The sequence below is a fragment of the Pituophis catenifer genome, unplaced genomic scaffold (genome assembly GCF_029215685.1).
Source record: "Pituophis catenifer annectens isolate HBS135680 unplaced genomic scaffold, rPitCat1.0.hap2 SCAF_2, whole genome shotgun sequence".
NCBI lineage: Eukaryota > Metazoa > Chordata > Lepidosauria > Squamata > Colubridae > Pituophis > Pituophis catenifer.
This window is the reverse complement of record NW_027256882.1, coordinates 58771829-58786611: the sequence shown is the minus strand read 5'-3', so window position 1 is coordinate 58786611 and position 14783 is coordinate 58771829. Positions and strand designations below refer to the sequence as shown.

The window sequence follows — 14783 nt, the reverse complement described above, 5'->3', positions numbered from 1 at the left end:
GTTTTTAGCTGATGATGGCCTTCATTTGCCAAATTCTCCCAAGAATCTAGAGTGTCATAAGCTATGGGTGTAGTCCAGTATATGTGTGTTCAAGCAGTTGTATAATTGACAGATGGAAATTTACATTATTATGGATAATTATGGATAGTTGCAGTCAGGCAAATGTTTACATTGGATTTGACATTTTTATCCATGTATAGAACCATTTTAAAATTATTTTCAAGCTTTAAAAAATCCCCAAACTCACCCTCAGCTTTAGGTAGTGTGGATAGTGAATTGAACATAGAATGTGCTGCCCATCCTGGTAAACAAATATCAGACTTGCTTATATCAAGCAGAGGGATTCAAATAGTATGGAAATAATGTTTATTTACCGATTCCTACCTTGTGTGCTGTTTGTTTTTCTTAGGCAACCTAAAGTCCTTGGAAAGTTTATATGTAATTTAGATAACTAACTTCAGCTTGAAGTTCTCCTAATCATAATTACTCTGCCCTCTGTTCAATTTAATTTGTGTTTCCAGTCCACAGGTGCATGAATCACGGTCAATAATCCTCCCAGCTGAGAGTGTTATTGCTATTTGCTAAATAAGAATGAAAACAAATAGCAAAGCTATAAATCAGAGCATAGCAATTCCATTGGCTTGTAGTAGAGCATAAGTGCAAAGGCAAATTTAATATATATAAGTTTCACCCAACTCCATCTCCATTGCTATTCAAATTATTTTAAAATTACCCAAATGCACATTAAGCCGTGGGAGTTGTACCTTAGTGTAGTATTGTAGTCAGTTATTGTGGCTTTATTAGGATCAAAGAGTTTTTGTTCATTGCGGGTGACACGTTTATACATCCCAATCCAAATAATTCATACTTGAAAAGGATTTCTGTAAAATTCATAGTCCAAGGAAATCCATGGAGAATTGCAGGTACAGCTGGGTTTTCTGAATGGGCAATTCTATTTTCCAAGTTCCCAATTACAAAGAAAACTAAAGAACTAAGTATTTGGTTAAGTACTGCAATGATCATATATTTGGATTTTTTTATTAAGTTGGACTCTCTTATTGATATATAAATATGTTTTTTAAAAATGAGTAATAGATTATGAAGAATTATAATTCATTAAAGTAATATATTATAAAATCATGGAAGTCACTTCCTGGAATTCTGTAAAGTTGGGAGAGAAAAAGAGGGGTGGGCGAGAAAGGAGAGAGAGGGAGAGAGAGGGAGAGAAAGAAAGAGAGAAGGATGGACGATTCTAGTGGGAAAAAAAAGTGTTATTCTAAAAATTATCATAATTATATTTTTTTACTGACATTCACAATCAAGGAAAGTAAATGAAGATAAGCGTTCCAGAGTTTTCACATGTTCAACTTTGTCACATGTTCTAATGCATACTTCCAACCTCCAAGTGCATGTAAAGATTTCCTACGAGTAGAAAATGATACCTTTGTGGGTTGGAAAGCATAAAGAGCAAGTAATTGAGATGCTGCTACACTTCCCTTCCGAAGGCTTCACCCTGGTGCACTTGTAAAATGTACACAGCCCCAATCATACTTCTCCAAAACATTTCAGCAATGGCTTAACCTTGAAAGTCCAGTTGAAAGATAATAAGGCTACCATATGAACAGTGGCAGTTCCAGTGACTTTCGCCTTGAATTATAGCAATTGCGTTATAATTGACCCTGTAAGAGAACTAATACCTGCCCAATGTGATGAAAGGACAGCAATGTTTCACCTTGGCCCTTGTCGTCATCTAGCAGCAGGGAACACCATCAAGTTGCATGCAGCAGTGGGAGGAATGTGAAGGCAAGCTGTTCCATCAGTCTTGCCGTTTCATTAGGCTACCTGAATTGTTTCAATCGCAGCTATTTGTGATAAAAAAAAATCACCTGTAATTTAAAGAACTATATCTGAACTTGCTTCCCCCACATTTTGGCAATCATCATGACATTTCTTGTACATCATTCCATTTTATTTTATAAGCCCTGGAGAGTTCCCATTTTTGCAGAGGAGAGTAAGGTAACAATGCTTTGAATAAAAAGGAAAAAGAAAATAGTATGTATTTAAAGAAGAAATATTACCGAAGAATGCGTGCTTGAAAAGTGTTGATGCTAAAAATCTAAAATCCAAATTTCCAGAGTGTCTCAGGTGTGCTCACTAAAAACAACTGTTGATTGTTTTGTTATGTTTTCTGGACACACATAATTCTTCTTTTTCCTTGGTTCCCCCCCAACCCTTCAAATTAATTCTAAGATACCCGGGGTATCTGGAATTAAGTGGCTTCTAAAACTAAGTTTTAAAAAAAGTCTCTTTGAAGCTAGCAGGTTAACTGCTTCCCATAATTTTAACTTGTTAGATTAGTTATTTAAACAAAATGGAAACAAAACATCTTACCAAAATAAACAAAAGAGAAACTACCAGATGAAGCATAATCTGCATTTCTAGCAATAGCATTTAGATTTATATACCACGTCATAGTGCCTTTACAGCCCTCTCTAAGCAGTTTACAGAGTCAGCATATTGTCCCCAACAGTCTGGGTCCCCATTTTACCAACCTCGGAAGGATGGAAGGCTGAGTCAACCTTGAGCCTGGTGAGATTTGAACTGCCGAACTGCAGCTAGCAGTCAGCTGAAGTAGCCTGCAGTGCTGCTCTCTAACCAGTGGTGGGATTCAGCCAGTTCGCACCACTTCGGGAGAACCGGTTGTTAACTTTCTGAGCAGTTTGGTGAACTGGTTGTTGGACGAAATCATTAAGGCAGAGAACTGGTTGTTAAATTATTTGAATCCCACCACTGATTCTAACCACTGTGCTACCTCGGCTCTATTTCTACCACTGTTTATGGTCTCCATATAAGACCCCATGTAAGAAATTAATAAACTGGTGAGTACAACCACATTTAGATATGTGCATACCTGTCCAGCATAACGATGAGAGGGAATGGCCCACATGGTAGAGAGAGGCCTACATGGTAGACAGCAGTCTGGACCTCTAGGGGACAGTGGAGAACAATTTAATCTTTTGCCTCTGGTAAATAGCTGTTCTGTGGTAGGCCACAACTATCTCAGCTATCTTCCTCCAATATGCGCTCAAACATGGATATGTTGTGAATCCAAAGTAAGGAAGGCTGCTTTGGATACATTCTGTTTGGCTGATAAAGAGGATTATTCTCAGCTTGCCCATAAAAACAAGCAATTCCACCCACAAATTAGCCAAAAGTAATTGATCAGTGGTAGATTAGTTGTGTGTAACTGTAAAGCCAGGAGAGAAAGGAGATGTGTATAATAAATGTACACATCAAGGAAAGCCAAGCCAGTTGTTTTATAGAAAAGAAAAAATGGCATAAAACTGTTTAAAACATGGTCTGAGAAATAAGGCCCAAGTGATTGAAAATCCTTGCACTGGCCAGGATTTTCTAGTGCTCATACAAATGTCACTCTGCCTCAGATTTACATATAATAGGTTATCTATACAATAGTGGCCAAAATTGTGGAAACCGTTTGGGAAAAGTGTATTTTCTAAAACTAGTTAATAAGTAGGACCATAAAATTATATATCAATGGAAAGATAATTTAATCAAGAATGTAATGCAATAACTTTTATGAAGGATTTGCTATTGGATAGCAGTTACAGTATAAAGAAGAAAAGTGAAACACATAGAAAAAATGAGATATACAAAAATTATCACCATGTCAGTTAATACTTAATTTGGTAACCTTTAGCATGATTTATGTCCTTACAACATCTTCCCATGGAGTGAACCGAGTCTTTTAGTTCTGCAGCTGTTATAATGTGAAACCAAGATTGAATGATTGCTTTTATTAACTGAGTTATATTCCCAGGTCACTTCTGACTAACAAGTTTCTTTAGTCGGCGCCATAGATTTTCAATTGGGTTAAGGTCTGGGCTATTCCCAGGCCATTCCAGCAGTGGAATATGATTATCTTGAAACTCCAAAAAAAAGTGGTGTTATTAGTCATCAAATCTCAAAAATACACTTTTTCCAAAAGGTTTCCACAATTTTGGCCACTACTGTAGTTCAGGATTGCTATGTTATTGATTTTTTACTTAAGAGTACTCTTTAGAGGCTGCCATCCATATATATTCTTACAGGTGAAATCATAATACAGGTGGTCCTTGACATAAAACAGTTCATTTACTGATTGTTCAAAGTTACGGTGGCACTGAAAAAAAGTGACTTATGACCATTTCTCACACTTACGGTGCAGCACTGTGATTTACATTCAGATGCTTGACAACCGGTTCATAATTATAATAGTTGCCGTGTCCCAGGCTCATGTGACCTTCTGACAAGCAAAGTCAATAGGGAAGCCAGATTCACTAAACAACGGTGTTACTAATTTAACAACTGCAGTGATTCACTTAATAACTGTGGTAAGAAAGGTCATAAAATGGGGCAAAACTCACTTAACAAATTTCTCACTTAGCAACATAACTTTTGGACTCAATTGTGGTTGTAAGTCGAGGACTACCTGTACTGGGAAAAGTTTTGAGCTTGAGTTTTATGTCAAACTAATTTGTGCTTTGCAATTTAACTACTTCAAATAATTTGAAATTCTAGCATTGTTTCTGATTAACTTTTTACTCTTTAATTTTGATGTCAGAAAACTAAGTAAAATTCATCTGAGTATATGAATAATACAGTAGTTTCAGATGGCAAACATAATATGTTTCGTTCAAACATGTTCTACAGCACATTCTTGCTTTTAAGTATGTATGATTTAATTTTTCATTGTAGTTGGGTCTGCTTTTCTACCAAAGATTTCCAGGAATTGTTTCCTTAGCAAAGGTGCAGAGGATGTAAATGGATCTACATTTACATTTTCCCTTCTGAAAAAGCCAATTTCAGCCAGGTATTGGTGAGAAGTCAAGGACTGTAAACAGGTAATTTGTATAATAGAATACAAAAATTATAAGTTTGTGAAATTCAGTGGAAGTCATAGAAAAACTGAAGGGCATAACTGTCAGCGTTCCAAATTAGGCTCTCTTCCAGCGCTGACATAACAAGATGAACTTTTACCTAGTTTTGTATGTACAGATAGTGTTTCCTGGGAGACAAGGGTGGGGGCTACATTCCTGTGAAAAGAACGTGCCGGGAGGTAGAGATGGATCTGCATGATGGCCAATGGGACATTGGGGTTGGAGAGCGGAAGAGGAGGGGGTTGGAAGGAGGGGCCAGTTTGGCTGCAAAAAATGAAATCAGGATTGTCGGCTTTTTATGTTCTTAAATAAAAATGTTTCATTAGAGAGATTGCGCTTGAAGATGAAACTCATTTAAGATAGCACCGAAACCTGACAATAACATTATAGCTCCATTGGAAATCCTTGCTTTGAAAATAATCTGTCTCTGCATGTCTGTCTCTCCATCCATCCATCTATCCATTCATCATCTCTCCCTCCCTTCCTCCCTCTCTCTCTCTCTTCCCCCTCCTCTTCTTGTCCTCCTCCATAGGCATTGGATTTGAAAGACCTTCAGTTAGGGATCTGGATTGTGTACGAAGCCAAATATGTCTTTCTGGATTCCTCCTTGGAGCACTTCTGCAAATTAATTTCCTTGGAGAATGCTGGGCTTTCAGAGTAGGAGTTGCTATTGTTACCTAACTTAGTAAAATTTCCAAACACACTTTTTATTTTTTACATTAGCTTTGCAAGAATGGTTTGTTCTTCTTCATATTTAAAGCTCTTCTCTCCAAGAATTTGGGGGCTCTTTCTTCATCAGTTTCAGACTCTGAATCTAATTTATATCTAGAACTGTTTCACTCTTTCTTTTCTTAGACTTCTGTGGTAGGAACTTCAGAGCAACTTTAAGGGGAGCAGAACATTTATTGGGCCACTTACAGGAACATTTGCATCTTTTTCAGAGTTGTCTCCTGTTTCAGCACATCTTGAATCTCACTTTCTGAAAAACCACAGAAAGATTCTTCATCTGAATCCTCATAAAGTGTTTTAGCCATCCTCAATCTTTCTCCTCATTTTAAGTGTCTCTACCTATTTATATATCTACCTACCAGTTTTCCTCTGCTATTCTATAAAGAATAAAGATGAGTAGATTAAATAATCTATTTAATAGATGGAAAAAGTTTATCTATTTCTTTTCCAGCCATTTATGGTATTCCATTTCTCATTGGACCACAGCAACCTATTTCTTTCCCCTTATGGGTGGGAAGGATGTGACTGTGATACCATCAAACAAAACAAGCATTCAAATCACACAATGAAGCTACTGCACTATGAAGTTTACCCAACATGAATCACAAATTGATTCATTCATAAATTTATACAGTCAAACACTTTTGAAGGTATTTAATTTGAATGTCTTTTCTCTAAACCAATTAATTATGATTACATGCCATTGATAAGCAATCAAGTATTAATCAAAACTTCATTCACTAGCACTAATTTCTGTCTGACATATTCCAAGCTAGCAGGAAGCAGAAGATACAATTCTTGCATCCAGTTTAAAGTCTTATTTTCTCCTAGCAGTTGATCTTAGAGGCAATTCAATCCTTAAATATGATTATAGGTAACCCTCAACATATGACCATTTCTTCAGCAACTGTTTAAAGCATGGTTGTCCAACCTTTTGGCTTGCCTGGGGCACACTGGGAGAAGAGGCATTGTCTTGCCTCACAATCAGGAGGTTGTGAGTTTGGTCCTAGGTAGAGGCAGATGTAGGGTCTCCTGCTTGGGCATGGGGTTTAACTAGATGACCTCTAAGGTTCCTTCCAACTCTGTTAAACTGTTAGTCTTGGGCCACATATAAAATATATATTGTAATATAGTTAATGCATATAAACAACAAACTTCCTTTATTTTTTTATATTTTTTAGTATCTTGTGGGTCTGCATTACTAGCTGTCCAGAACTGCATGTGACTTTGAACTGTGACTTAGGGCCCATGCTCAAGATTATGACCCTTGCAATGGTCATGTGTTCAAACTTTGGATGCTTGTCAGCCTGCCTGCACTTATGACCACAGAGTGCAGCAGCAGCAACTCCACTTTTCTGTGTGGTAGAATAAAATAATAACATTACAACCTCAACTTTTTTACTTTTACATACTTGATGTATGTAAAACACTAAACATACTAGACATTTCTATGACAACATACTTATTATCAGTAAAACCCAAAGTCAAAGTTTCATCTTTTCAAGCACAAAATCCAAAAGTGGTTTCCAAGTACAAACAAAGTTAGATGTATTCTTTTCCTTAATTAGAGCTGTTAATTTGACATCTCTCCAATGCAGCTGAGATTTATCTAGGAACAATAGTGATATGTTGAAGAGTGAAATTGAAACAAATGTGAAATATTAGTGCCCAAGAAAAAAAAAAAACCACCTTATGAAAAGAAAGTCATAAATGCTTTGAGAATGTTGAAAAATGCTAAGGCTGCAGATGTTCTGGATGGTGTTAACTCAAGAAATATGTATGAATTTTCCTGGCTTATGGCTTTGTGACTTGTTAGATGCAGGTGCAGGACTGACTAATGGAAGAAAGCTATGATTGTCTCTCTGTGCAAAGTGAAACATAGTAAAAACCAGGGGTAAAATCCAGCAGGTTCTGACAGGTTCTGGAGAACCAGTAGCGGAAATTTTGAGTAGTTTGGAGAACCGGCAAATACCACCTCTGGCTAGTCCCAGAGTGGGGTGGGAATGGAGATTTTGCAGTATCCTTCCCCTGCCATGCCCACCAAGCCACACCACACCCACCAAGCCATACCCACAGAACTGGTAGTAAAAAAAAATGGATTTCATCACTGGTAAGAACATACTCCAAAACAAATTCATTTGTCAAGTGTACCTGGGAAAGTATTTGACAGAATTCCAATTGAAAGTATACAAGAGTTAGAATTAGCAAAATCTGAAAAGTATAAGACGGTTTTATGCCAGGAAATATCCAGAACAAATTTTGGCTTTCAGAAGATCATTGAGAAATGTACTAATATGGGAAAGGAAGTTGATGATTTGGAGAAAGCATATGATAAAGGGAATAAGCTAGAATTATGGAATATATTATAGAGTTGAAGGTTTATTGTTGAATGCAATGTAAGTAATATAGGTAGTCTTTGATTTACAATTCATTCAGTGTCTATTTGAAGTTACAGTGGCACTGAAAAAAGTGATTTATGACCAGTTTTTACATTTATGACCCCATAAATGTAAAAACAATGTCCCCATGATCATGCGATTAATATTCAGTTGCTTGGCAACTGGCATGTATTCATGACAATTGCACTGCCCTGGGGTCTTGGGGTCACTATTTGTAACCTTCAAAACTGGCTTCTGACAAGCCAAAGTCAACAAGGAAGCCAGATTCACTTTACAAGTGCATGATTCACTTAAGATCTGCAGTGATTCATTTAACAACTATGGCAAAAAAGGTCATAAACTCACTGCCTTGCTTAGCAATGAAATTTGGGGTTCCATTATGGTCCTAAGTTGAGGACTACCTGTATATGCTAGAAGTAATGCATAAAATAAGTGGAATGCTCAGTATATGGTTCAATATTGAGCAGGAAGTAAAAGAAAAATGTATGATATGCATATTTGATTATCCAATGTATTTGGCTAGTTTCTGGCAAATAAATTTATTAGGAATGCTCGTGGTTTACATCCCTGACCAACACACTGGAGATGTGTTGGTCATGGATGTAAACACACATTTACTTTTGTATATAGATGGTGTCACATTGTTGTCTGAGGACCCAAATAATGTACAATGTATTACACAATGCAACGAGCAACTAGAATTTGAAAATTAAAGTCTCAAAGCACCAAGGTACCATGATTGATTGATTAAATGTATTTGCTACCCAACCCATCTCACTATCCAAATGATTTTGTTGTATTTCCAGAAAAAAAGTAGAGTTAAGATTTAGTATCTGCTTTAATATTTATCTGTCTTTTTTATACAAATGGCAACAGAGAGGGAGAGAGAGAGAGAGAGAGAGCATGTAGAAGAATGGGTTTATCCTAAGAAAATAGATGTTGACATTTCAAGATCTGCAAAAGCTGGTTGAAAAGTCACAAGAACGTGTGATCTTTTGTCAGGAATAAATGTTTGCCAAAGTAAGTGAAAATAACTATGACAAAGAGCATGTTTATGTAGAAGCGAGAGATGATTATGGCAGGCACAATATGAAAGTAAGTTAAATGCCATTGTCAGGATGCCAAGTAACAGACCCAAACCAATCAAAACTCTGAGGCCTGGGGTTTCCTCAAAGTATGAATTTATTAGACATGTCATATTGGCACAGCTGGTGAAAAACCGACTCTGACCCCACCCAAATCAAAACTCAAAGTTCTTTCCCCCTGTCCATACATCTGTCACATGGTCCAATTAGGACACCATCCCAAATCCAGTTGGTTTCAGTCCACGCTTCCCCAGCACTTGGTGAGAATGTCCTTGGTTCATAGGAGAAAGAATTTTTTCTGGCTACAAGTCTCCAGCTACCTCTAGTTCCCCCTCCCATTCCCACAGCTCCAACCAGCCTCACTGTGGCAGTAATGGAAGATGCTCCAATTTGGCTTTAGGGTTAACAGTGTGAGAAAGTGTAAATGTAAGGCATATGTGTGGCAACCGAAGAGGAAATAGGGTCCTATTTCCTACCTAATAGGGTAGGGAATGCAAAGCATTAACCAGTATAGAAAAAAAAAGTATTCTGAGCTGTTTGGTCACATAGAGAGAAGGAATGAGGATTGAGTGGCAAAATAAATAAAGGAAAAGTGGTAGGTCAAGAGCAAAGGGAAGATCAAGAAACATATGATTAGACTGAGGCAATGAAATTCTTAGACAGAGAAGGGAGTTAAATAAAGGCAAAAGTCAAACTATGAAGATGGATCTCAAAATGGACCATATTGACATGGATCAATATGGATATCAATATCAATATTCAGAAAGAAGGAGAGCTACAGGGAACTGTGTTCCCTATAGATTTAGATTTAGCTGCATTTCCTTTTAAAGCAAAAACAAAACTCACTGCCTTTAATTTATTTGGCTTAGTATTTCATCTTTTCTTTCAGTGCTCTAATATGATGCTCATCCAAGAAGGAAATAGTGTGATAGGTACCCCATGTACATGTGTATCTATCTACTCATGGGAGTGTTAATTAAGATTATTGATACGGCTGAACACCTGAGTGGCTTCACTTTTTGGTAAGCTGTTGTAGCAGGTAATCTAATTCTTTTCAGCCATATGATTGTATGATAGAGCTCTTTTATATTATTCAAGCTTTGAGCGTTTTATTATCCCATAAATTGTGAAATAGTCCTATCTTGAGTTCGAATCGCTGAGTTAGGTGGCTCTATTTATCTTCCTTACTGAGCTCATTTCAGAGCGGAGTTCATTTCTGACAAGATTCATCTTTGAGCACTTTGAGAGTTATTTTGGGATTCTCCATTCATGATTTTGTGGTGATCAAAGGTGAAATGTGGATTAAATAAAAAGAAATACTGTTTCAATAATGGAGGAAGATCAGTGCTTAAATTAAGTTCAGAAGCCCGATTGGGAGTAATGGGCTTGACAGTAAGAAATACTACTGTCTGCCAGCTAGCTACCTTGCTTCTTCTGAATTCAAGGACAAATTTTAAGCTGTTCATCTCTGCATTATCATCATCAATCAAGAAAGATGGGACTTTTGTATCAGATGTTGCCAAGACTCGGCCATTTTGCTTCCTATTTCCTCTCTTCATCTTCATTACTCTGATACTAAGGAGCTTTGATGTGCCCAGCATTGCATTATATAACTTGTTCTTAAGTATCTAATTTATTGAAATTGATAAAGCTCAGAGGTTGTGGATCTTGGATATAATTATAAAAAGCTATAGCAGTCATCTGTGAGTCCGTAATGAGAATACTCACAAAAGCTCTGCTATTATTTCTTTTTAATGTTAAATTAATCAAATTAAATTAAATTTACACATATAATCTAATTACTATCCAAATTTGATAATGTGCTCAACAGAAATAATACATAGAATGGCTTACATTACTGTCACTAGAGAGAAATATCCTCTGCCTGTCTCGTGATCCACCTGTTGCACTGAGTGTTTCCAACTGCAATGTAAGAGTTGTTTCCATGTTTCCATGTTGGACTTGGATAGCTTAACACAAGTCAGGTGTGTAACCTTACCAGGTGACTTTGGGTCAAACGTGTGGTTTCATCCACATCCATGACACAAGAAAAAAAAGGGAGAAACTCACCAGAAATAAAGCCGTCCATCTCTATTTGTATATTAGTATATTAGTATATGCTGCATCATCTTTAAATGAAATGTTTTATTGGAATTTATGTAAAAAGTGTGCATTTGATGCTTCAAAATATTAATGTGGCCATAAGGCAGAAAAAAAGTGTTCCAGAGTGACCATGTAAATATTTCATGGACTTCCTAAATTAGCTGGAGTATCATCTAGAGCGCAATATAATGGATATCACAGTAGTGGAAGAAATAGCAAGTTTTACTTGTTGATGCTGTTACATAAAATGACAGCTGAGTATCTCAGAAGAAAATAAATAAGATTGTAAAATTCTGGACCTTTACAATTGAAATACAGAGATTATGAACTAACATTGGCCATTTTTTCTCATAATTATTGGGGTTTTAGGAGGTAAAAAAATCAAATTGTCAAAACAGAAAAAAATGACCTCACAATATTTAATCTATAAAAAAAGAAGCATTCCTTCAAATGGCTTAAATGTTACCTTGGTATTTGGATAATTCTTAGTCTTTGGGATAAAGTTTATTTTTTTTTTTAATTTGATTTATATGCCGCCCTTCTCCGGAGACTCAGGGCGGCTTACAATTGCCCTTATGTTATCAGTATTTTCTGTTCGTTGAGCTTTCTTCAGAAAATAATACATAACGGTAGTTTAATACTATTATTACTACTTGTAGTACTATAATGATCTCTGAAAATAACAGCAGTTGACTGTTACCACATAGTCCATATAAACTTAAACTTAAACTTGGATCAGTAGATGTGAACCAACACTTCTATAGCAAGACCTATGGAATAATTACTAAGTATAAGAGCCTGTTGTAAAAGTCTAGCAGTGCACAACCTTCAGCAGATTCAAAATATCCGTTTCTTAACTATTCAAAAGTCTTACATTTCTAAAAGGTGTCACTCACCACATATTCCCCTGCTATGTGAGGGAAAAGAATTAGAAATATCAACTAATTATATATAATGTAGAATATTTATTTATTATATTTTTATTCCACCTTTACTACTTTATAAACTAGCTGGATACCCGTGTTTCACTATAAAACTATGAGATGGGGCTTGATAAATCAACACTTACAGCTTGACAATTAATGAGTAGTTACAATTGACCTCTTCTCTCCCCGTCTCTCCCTCAGCCTTGCCCCACAGAAGCCTTCCCTATCTTATCCCCTTCTCTCTCTCAAGCTTGCCCCACAGAAGGGTCCCCTATCCTATCCCCTTCTGTCCCTAGGATCATGGTTGCTGCTGTGAAAGTAAAACTGAAAGTGAAACTCCTCTCCTCTGCTTGCATTTGGAACAGCTTTCTTTTCAGGTGGGGAGGGGGAGTAGAACTCCTTAGTATCAGAGGGCTGTTTGGAAAGTGAAACAGTATTTGCTGTGTGAGCAAGAAGGAGACAGGAAGGAGCCTGGCCATGGCTTAGCTCAAGTGTTCTGTATTAAAGCTGCTTCCTGCTGTAAAAAATAAAACTGAAAGTGAAACTTCTCTCCTCTGCTTGGGTTTTGCATTTGGAACAGATCCTTTTCAGGTGGTGAGAGGGAGTAGAACTCCTTAGCATCAGAGAGCATTAAAAATAATATAGGAAATACTAAAGCTCTGATGGTCATTTCAAAAAATCTTTTCTTAGTGAGTACCTAGAAGCCAAGAGGAACATACATGGAAAATTTCAAGTTTGTAGGTTTTACAGTTCTGGAGATTTCGTGATTACAGCGTGAGTGGTTTTCGCTTATATATATTTAGATAAGTCAAGGCAGAGAACCTACCTTCCTCCTTCTCTTTTTTCTTTGTAACAACAACCTTATGAAGTTGGTTGGGCTGAAAAACAGTGATTAAGTTACCCGTCCAGTTTTCATGTTTTAGCTGGAACCGATGCTCACAGTTTCAAGGCCAGTCTCTAGGCTAGCACCTTAATAACATAGCAATAGCATTTAGACTATTGCTTTACAGCCCTCTCTAAGCGGTTTACAGAGTCAGCATATTGCCCCCAACAATCTGGGTCCTCATTTTACCTACTTTGGAAGGATGCAAGGCTGAGTCAACCTTGAGCCTGGTAAGATTTGAACTGCCAAATTGCAGTCAGCAGAAGTAGCCTGCAGTACTGCATTCTAACCAGCTCTGCCACCGCATCTCTTATTCACTATATCTGTATAATAAACTTTTGGTTCTCATAAAATGAAAGTTCATTTTTACACGTCTGCTGAAAAACTTTGTGAAAATCAACGCTTTGCATATTTTCACTTTAACGGGCCCATAAAAGAGAACATTTTGTGCATTTTCCACAAGTATATACCTTGCTATCAACCCCATTAAGAGTAGCCAAACAGGGAAATGTCCTGCTTGGATACAGCAGCTGAGCATGGCAGCTTTAAATCATACTCTATGAATTTCAGAGTAATATTTCATTTCAGAAATTTAATCAAGTAAGTGTCAAGGATGTTCTTCAATTAACATTTATTATACTTTTGGGGGGTAGTTGACAGTAGATTTTGAAATGGTACAATGATCTGTGATAAAGCTTTCAGGGTATTGTGTCAATTTCTCCAATCACTGCATGTTGTTAGCTGTGCATAAGAGCTTTTTATTTTCAAACCAGAATACACAATATTTTTCTAACTATTGCTCACATAGTAGCCAGTATCTAGAAGTAAATTTACTACTACAGGTAATTTCCCCGAAGAGTTATGCATCTGTTAAGAATGATTGTAGCACACATTAAATAGAAAGTAGAAATGCTTATCGTTGAATTATCTCTGAAATGGAAGCTTGGGGAAAAAAGAAGTTATTGAAAATTAAGACTATAAAAAATGAAACAGTAATTTCAAGGGGGAAAAAAAGATCTTTAAGAATTTCAGGAGCTGTCTACCAGGTTCCCCCCCCCCATGTAACATTACAATTTACAACACTTATTTTATTCACATTATAATATTTTAAAAGAATATAGCTATTTAAGTAATATGTTGAGGGTAAATAGGTATGCATGTATTTGGGTAGTATAATTGCCCAAAGTGGAGATGGAGAGATGGATGTCAAGTGCCACATTGGAAAAGCAACAGCTGTTTTCCAGAGAATGAATAAAATCTGGCCTTTGTTGTCTATATCCCTGAAACTTAAATTCCATTTGCTCGCTTCTATAGTGATCCCAACAGCCATTTATGCCAATGAGACCTGAAAGGCACCAGTAAATATTAACAAGAGACTCGACACCTTCCGACAAAGATGCCTTTGCCAAATCGTAAATATTTCCTATTTTGACCGTGTTACTAATGAAGAAATGATCCTTAAAGAGTTTCTCTTGCAAATAACATTGTCACACAGAGAAGGCTCCAACTTGCAGGTCATATTCTCTGTATGGAAAACAATTGAATCCCCAAGATGGCAATGCGATGCCCTCCCCATACCAAATGACCAAAGAGATATACTCAAAATACACGGCAAAGAATGTTCAAAGAAAGACTTAAAGACTTTAAACATAACAAGAGAAGATGCTGAAGTACTTGCCCCAAGCCAAAAATATTTGAGATCCCTTGATCCCAATATGCTT

At 36.7% G+C, this 14783-nt stretch overlaps 1 pseudogene; it reads right to left on the bottom strand.

Moving 5' to 3' along the window:
* Nucleotides 1-5392: 5392 nt before the first annotated feature.
* Nucleotides 5393-5971, bottom strand: LOC139310195 (cell division cycle-associated protein 7-like; annotated as a pseudogene).
* Between the last annotated feature and the right edge of the window lie 8812 nt (nucleotides 5972-14783).